At 46.0% G+C, this 8,256-nt stretch overlaps 1 long non-coding RNA gene across 1 annotated transcript; it reads left to right on the top strand.

Moving 5' to 3' along the window:
• Positions 1–807: 807 nt before the first annotated feature.
• On the top strand, positions 808–7,871 carry LOC138741625 (uncharacterized). Its single transcript, XR_011343626.1, has 2 exons — positions 808–1,477; positions 6,536–7,871. It is a non-coding gene; the product is annotated as an uncharacterized lncRNA (long non-coding RNA).
• Positions 7,872–8,256: the final 385 nt, after the last annotated feature.

Raw genomic sequence — 8,256 nt, 5'->3', positions numbered from 1 at the left:
CCCCCTCAGCCTCGCGGGCCCCGACTACCACACACCCTAATGTCACCCCGACACAAACTCCCTCACGGTTCCCCGGCCCCACCTCACAACCATCCCCCTGCCCGTTCCCCTCCGAGCTCCGGCCGCCCCAGACCCAAAGGGCGACCCGTGGAAACTCCCTCCTCCCTGGTGTCGCTCCCAAAATGCCCCGATTCGCGCCCGTGAAGCACCGACACGAACCTCTCCCGCTCGCGACCAACTGCTCCAAAGGCGGGAAAGATCAACAACATGGCGGCACCCAGGGGTCGCTCTCGCGAGAGCTTGGGCCACCCCTCCACGGGATCTCTTCGCCAACCCAGTCCCACTGGGGAAGGGGCCAAGAGCTGCCTCGGGCCTCCAGTCCATCTCCCCTTCAGGCTGCACATTTCCACACCAGGACCTGCCCCACATTCTCCCCAAGAGTCCAGTACATCCCACCTCCACCACCTTGGCCCAAAGCTCATTCCACGCTCCCACCCGCCTCTGAGGGAAGAAAATCCCCCTTCAATCTCAATCCATGTCCTCCTCTTTGAATCTCTCCCACTCTCCTTGGAAACAGCCTGTCCCCATGGACACGATCCGTCCCCCCTCACAATTTTCAAATCTTCCTCAATCTTCTACGGTCCAGGGAATAAATTCCCAGCCTGTCCAACCTTCCCCTGGAACTCAAACCCCGAAAGACAGACCACCTTCTTGTCCCTCTCCTCGACGCGCTGTCTCATTCCTATCCTTCCTCTCCTCCGGCCACCCAAACGGCACACAATGTTCCCAAGTTGGCCTCACCTGTTATATAGAGAATTTAGGTTAAAATGACTCAAGTTAAAATGTGATGATTAATCATAAAAAGGGAAGCCAGAACGGACAGGGAGCTTACTAGCAGCCAAGGACAAAAGCTGAATATGTTTTTTTAAAAACCTATCTTTTCATGGTCATAGTGAGAGACATGCAGGAGACAAAGGATTGATAAGAAGGGTGAGAAACAGAATTTAGTGTATGTAGAGTTCACAGCGTACGTAACGAACGTGATAATTAAAAATGCAGTTATACTTAGAATGCTTTTGCAATACTAACCAATTAAAACAGTATTAATAAGAAGGGGAAGGGCAAACAATAAGGGTATAAAAATCAATGCACTGTATGTATCGGGGCTTAACTGGTGAGAAACCAGTTGAGTCCAACTCTGCAGACTTGTAAATAAAGCTTGTCGTGTCATCAGTTTTAAAGAGACTCATGTGTGAGAAGTTTTATTTCTGACAAATGGGGGCTCGTCCGGGATCTACACTCCGGCCGTGAGGGGAGGCGAGAAGAGGGACATCGGAGGCGGTGCACCCCGCTGAGTTCAGCGGCTCCTAGTCCCTTGCTCGTCGCTTCGGGCGGCTTGAGCGAGTGGTATCCGGACAGGGTGACACGACAAGATGGAGAGGAGAAGGGTGACGGTTCAATCCCCGGGAAGACACCGGTAAGTGACGACTTACGATTGTGGTGTGGGGATTGGGTAACAGGTGTAACGGGATACACCTGTTTGGATAAAAAAACCTAACATAATAGATCAGGTATAGAGCTTTTGTCGTGGCATGAGGACCCTGTCGTGGGACTCTAGGATAGACCCCAGGGAAACCTCGGCGGTAACCGAAGGAGGGACAGCACCTCCGACGAAGTGCCGAGAAGAGAGGGGTCAACCCCAGGGAAACCTCAGCGGTAACCGAAGGAGGGACAGTACCTCCGACGAGGCGTCTGAGAAGAAGGGAGTAGGGTCCAGAACGAGAGGGTCCTCAGCAACGATAAACAGATCTAGGTGGGAAAATGGGAGGATCAAAATCTAAGGGCTCGTCTGAAAATTCAGGACAATTCCTGGGAGTACCCCTTGACAGCCCTTTGGGGAGAATGTTTGAAAATTGGGATAGTAATAGATATCGGGACAAAAACAAGAAAAAGATGGTCCAATATTGTCTCCTTTGGTCAAAACAACCTATTAAAGGTTCCTCGGTCTGGTGGCCGAAATTTGGATCTGATGAGGATTGGGTTAGACAAGCATTAAACATATATGTAAATTCGAGACCAAAGGTGAATCAAGAAGAGTCAGCATATGCATTTTGTTGGGTTCCCTGGCCAGGATCCTTAACAGAATGTTTTAAATTGAGAGTGGCAGGAGAAAAGAAATGGGAACCTCTGGACAACCTTCCCCCTCCTTATATTCCCCCGGTGCCTACTGCGCCCGAGGAAAGCTTATTACCGGAGGGGAAAGGTGATGAATCTGATTGCCCCGAAGGGGGCCGGGATAAAAAGGATGAATTAAGGGAGTCGGACCCTAAACTTCCACCGGTAAACCGACCCTGGACAAGATCCCAGACTGGTCCAGGACCATCAAAATTTTCAATAAGCCTAAATCCCCTGAGGGAAGTTCCTATGGGAGGACCGGGAGGGGGAACGGGATATGTGAATGTTCCCCTAACTAGTACAGAGGTGCGGGGATTTAAGAAAGAAATGAAAAAGTTATTAGAAGATCCTATAGGACTGGCTGAACAGCTTGACCAATTCTTGGGACCAAACACATATACGTGGGAAGAGATGCAGGCAATAATGGGAACATTATTTTCACCCCAGGAGAGGCAGATGATTCGACGGGCTGCCCTCCTCATGTGGGAATATGAACAACCTGGGGACCCTAGACCCCATGAACAAAAATATCCCCTAAATGAACCCAGGTGGGACAAACGAACACCCGAGGGATTGGCAAGTATGAGACAATATAGAGAGTGGACAATTAAAGGGATACGGGAGGCTGTGCCAAAGGGTCACAATTTTACCAAGGCATTTGGGAACCACCAGGGGAAAGACGAGTCCCCTACTGATTTTTTGGAGAGGGTGAGAAAGAATGTCCAACAGTATGCTGGTGTGGACCCTAGTACACCAATGGGTGAACAGCTTATTCGAATTGAATTTGTTTCCAAATCATGGCAAGACATTAGAAAGAAACTAGAAAAGGAGGAGGACTGGAGCGAAAAACCCCTAAGTGACCTGTTAAAAAAGGCGCAAAAAGTATATGTGCAGAGAGAAGAAGAAGATCAAAAGAGGGCGACAAAGGTTATGGTACAGACTATCCGACAGATGAATGCTGAATCCAGAGGGGAAAGAAAACAAAACCTTCCTCTAAACAATCCAAGATATCCAAGAGAGGGAAGACCCCGGAGGTTCGTTAAGTGCTATTACTGCAATGAGGAAGGACACTTTAAGAGGGAATGCCCCCGATACAAGAGGGAACTGCGTGCCCTCGAACTTAAGGAAGAAGATTAGGGGTGTCAGGGGTTCCAAATGTTAGGGACCAAATATAAGAGGGAACCCCTGGTAAAACTAAAAATTGGTCCCAAGGGAGAAGAGGTGGTATTTATGGTGGACACAGGAGCGGAACGAAGTAGTGTAATAACTGTGCCAATCGGAACTGAGCCTATAAAAAGTAATTTGACAATTTCTGGGATAGAAGGAGCTCCCAGAATGGTATCAATAATTCCCCAAGTAACAGTGAAACTGGAAGAAAGAGAAGGGGTACAAGACCTCTTGTTATTACCTTCGGCTGGATTTAACCTCCTAGGAAGGGACTTACAGGCTCTCCTAGGTTTGGGTGCTCTCCCTGTGGACGGAGAAGTGCGAGTCCACCTTTGCGCTTTAAAGGAAGAGGATGAACGGCAGATTGACGAGAGAGTCTGGTATAAGGAGGGAAATCGAGGAGGTCTGGACATCCCACCTTTACATGTCACATTAATACCAGGTCATCAGCCGGTAAGGAAACGTCAGTATCCTATTTCTTTGGAAGGGAGAAAAGGGCTACAGCCGGTAATTGAGACTTTAATACGAGACGGACTATTAGAAGAATGCATGTCACCTTATAACACCCCTATACTCCCAGTAAAAAAGTCAGATGGATCCTATCGCCTAGTTCAGGATCTAAGAAGTTTGAATGCTATTGTTCAGACCCGCCACCCAGTGGTGCCTAATCCCTATACTATTATGAGTCGGATTCCCCCAGACCATGAGTGGTTTAGTGTTATCGACTTGAAGGATGCCTTCTGGACTTGTCCGTTAGAAGAGGAAAGTAGAGATATGTTTGCGTTTGAATGGGAAAATCCATGGACAGGTAGACGGAGACAGTTTCGGTGGGCTGTATTGCCCCAAGGGTTCACTGAATCTCCAAACCTGTTTGGACAAATGCTAGAACAAATCCTGATGGACTATCCACAATCTGATGATTCCCAACTAATGCAGTATGTGGATGATTTACTATTATCAGGACCCAAGGAACAAGAAATGAGGAGAGAGACCATTAGACTCTTGAATTATCTGGGGAAAAAGGGTCTACGAGTGTCCAGAAACAAGTTACAGTTTGTTGAGAAAACTGTGATATATCTGGGACACCAGATAAGTAAAGGACAGAAACGGATTACCCCTGAACGGATTGCGGGAATCACTAGAATGCCGTTACCCCGTAATAAGAAGGAAATAAGACAATTCCTGGGACTCTCAGGTTACTGTAGGTTATGGATAGAGGACTACTCAGCTTTGGTGAAGTTTATGTATGAAAAACTGACAAATGAAAATGAATATCCATTGAAATGGACCCAGGAGGAGGAGGGATGGTTCGAGGACTAGAAGCATCGCCTGACACGAGCCCCAGTACTCACTCTGCCCTCTTTAAAACAGCCCTTCCAGCTATTTGTCACTCATAAGCAAGGAACAGCTGTGGGGGTTTTAACACAGGAAAAAGGCGGTCAGCGACACCCAGTGGCTTTCCTTTCCAAAATGATGGACCCAGTGTCTCGCGGATGGCCGACGTGTATCCAGGGAGTAGCGGCTGCTGCTCTGTTGGTAGAGGAAGCACGTAAACTTACTTTTGGAGGAAAGATGACTGTGTACACCTCCCATTCTGTGAGTGTTTTATTAACACAAACTGCCCATCGATGGCTGACTGATTCTCGCATATTAAAGTATGAAACCATTTTAATGGTCGGAGAAGATCTACAGTTTGCAAAGATTAATAGCTGCAACCCAGCTCAGTTTTTATACGGCAGTGAAACAGAGAGAGAGGTGGAGCACGACTGTGTCGAGTTGACAGATCTTCAGACCAAGACCCGAGAAGACCTTTGCGATACTCCGCTGGGAGAAGGATATGAATTCTACATTGATGGCTCCGCCAGATGTGTTGACGGAATGAGAAGAAATGGGTATGCTATAATAGAAGGAAATACTTGGAAAGTAGTAGAATCCACGAGACTACCCGGAAGCTGGTCAGCACAATACTGTGAACTATATGCCTTGCAGAGAGCCCTCAAAATACTGGCAAAGAAAATTGGAACGATTTACACAGATTCCAAATACGCATACGGAGTAGTGCATACCTTTGGTAAGATCTGGAAGGAGCGTGGTCTAATTACATCAAGAGGAAAGGAATTGGCACACGAACAGATGATTACTCTGACTCTAGAAGCCTTAACATTACCCCAAGAAATAGCAGTGGTCTACATACCAAGCCATCAAAGGGGAGATAACCCGACAGCAATTGGAAACAGACTGGCTGATGAAGAAGCCAAAAGAGCAGCCATGCAACAAGAAGTCCGTTTGCTGACTTTAATCCCAATAAGGCAAGGCATAAAGACAGCTCCCATTTTCACTGCTAAAGAAGAAAAGAACATGGATCAGCTGGGCGCAAGCCAGTTACCTGATGGAACATGGAAAACACCAGATGGAAGAATTGTTCTAAATAAAGAAATAACTCGCAATATTTTAAAACACCTGCATCAACAGAGCCACTGGGGCACCCAAGCCTTATGTGACACAGTGCTTCGAGAATATGTGTGTAAGGGAATCTACACCTTGGCCCAACAAGAGGTGCAAAATTGTTACCTATGCACAAAAATTAATAAGAAGATAATGAGGACAGGGACCATGGGAGGTCAACCATTAGCCATACGCCCTTTTCAACGTATCCAGATCGACTTCACAGAGTTACCTCAAGTTCAAAGATGGAAATATCTGTTGGTGATAATAGATCACTTTACCCGATGGGTAGAAGCCTTCCCAACAATAAATACTACAGCCTCTACAGTAGCTCGCCTCCTCCTAGAGCAGATAATCCCCAGATATGGTATAATGGATTCTATAGACTCAGACAGGGGTCCACATTTTTCTTCAAAAATCCAACAATTGATTTGTGATGCATTACAGGTCTCTTGGAAATTACATACCCCTTGGCATCCACAAAGCTCAGGGAAGGTCGAGCGTATGAATGGAACACTAAAAATCCAATTGACAAAGTTAATGGTGGAAACTAAAATGCCTTGGATAAAGTGTCTGCCCCTAGCCTAATTGAGAATTCGTACTGCCCCACGAAAAGATGTAGGGCTGTCCCCTTATGAAATGATGTTTGGGCTTCCCTTCTGGAGTACAGTTGAGGGGTGTCCCACCTTGGGGGAAGGGGATATATTTGTTAGGAACTATTTACAGGCACTGTCACGCTCTCTTGCAGATTTACGAAAGAGAGGACTATTGGCACAAACACCGCCTTTAGACTTTTCTTTACACAAAGTGGAACCAGGAGACTGGATTCTCATCAAGACCTGGAAAACTGAAAAACTCCAGCCCCAGTGGGAAGGTCCATACCAAGTTCTCTTAACTACAGAAGCTGCAGCACGAACAAGAGAGAAGGGGTGGACACACGCATCCAGATTTAAGGGACCTGTAGAGGCGCCACAGGACCCTGATACGAACTCAGATTGGACTTGTATTCCTGGAGAAAAACCTCTTACCTTACGATTTCGCAAAAAGACTTAATTCACAATGTTATTGTTATGTTCTTTGATTTTTCTTAGTTTGCCTATGTCTTTATCAGGTGTGAAATGTAAGAAATGCAGAGATACAGTGGTCCTGTTTCAGGACCACATTTGGGGAAGAAAGGAAGGTAATTTCATTTCCCATACCTCAGTTCCTGAGAAATGTTGGGCAGAAAATACCACCCAACATCCATATACCCCTTGTGTGGAAAAAGAAGGAAATAATATGGGTCATTATATACAGATTCCTAATACCACTCCTTTCCCTCTTAACGGTTGGAAAGGTGACTCAAGCCCACCATGCCCTGATGGACTCTGGTTTTGCATACACCAACGTACTGTTCCAATGAGAAGTTACACTCCACACCCGAAATTGCCTGTCCCTTTAAGACAGCCGGACTTAGTTCGAGTCCATCCAAATAACCATGAAAGTTTCGGTCATGCAGTTGGGGGAAATAACCTTTTTGTAGATCTTGCAACTAAAATTGCAGGAACTTTTAATGTAACCAATTGTTGGGTCTGCGGGGGTCCACGGATGAATTCATATCTATATATATTACACACATTTTAAAGAGAGAAAGGGGTGGATTGTTATATAGAGAATTTAGGTTAAAATGACTCAAGTTAAAATGTGATGATTAATCATAAAAAGGGAAGCCAGAACGGACAGGGAGCTTACTAGCAGCCAAGGACAAAAGCTGAATATGTTTTTTTAAAAACCTATCTTTTCATGGTCATAGTGAGAGACATGCAGGAGACAAAGGATTGATAAGAAGGGTGAGAAACAGAATTTAGTGTATGTAGAGTTCACAGCGTACGTAACGAACGTGATAATTAAAAATGCAGTTATACTTAGAATGCTTTTGCAATACTAACCAATTAAAACAGTATTAATAAGAAGGGGAAGGGCAAACAATAAGGGTATAAAAATCAATGCACTGTATGTATCGGGGCTTAACTGGTGAGAAACCAGTTGAGTCCAACTCTGAAGACTTGTAAATAAAGCTTGTCGTGTCATCAGTTTTAAAGAGACTCATGTGTGAGAAGTTTTATTTCTGACATCACCCATGCCTCGTCCAACTTCCTAGTGGCCTCCCACCTCCTACACTCAATCCTCTCATTTCTGAAGGTCAAAATACCAGAAGCATTCTTCACCCCCCCCCCAACCCCCCCCCCCCAACCCCATCTCTACATGGGACTCCACTTTCGGGCAGGTCTGTACCACAGTTCCTCAATCCCTTTGTTTGACAACACTCCTCAATGGTCTGCCATTTAACATTCAAACTCTTACATTTTAAGAATCAATTGCAGAGATCCATGGATGTGGGAAGTCAGGAGGGTTAGGGACTGGGTGCAGGTCGATGAGACTGGCAAAATGATATTTCACCATGGACGAGAAGGGCCGAAGGGTCTCTTT

This window comes from Narcine bancroftii, chromosome 8 (genome assembly GCF_036971445.1).
Source record: "Narcine bancroftii isolate sNarBan1 chromosome 8, sNarBan1.hap1, whole genome shotgun sequence".
Classification (NCBI taxonomy): domain Eukaryota; kingdom Metazoa; phylum Chordata; class Chondrichthyes; order Torpediniformes; family Narcinidae; genus Narcine; species Narcine bancroftii.
The sequence above is the reverse complement of the archived record's forward strand: the minus strand, read 5'-3'. Positions and strand labels throughout refer to the sequence as shown.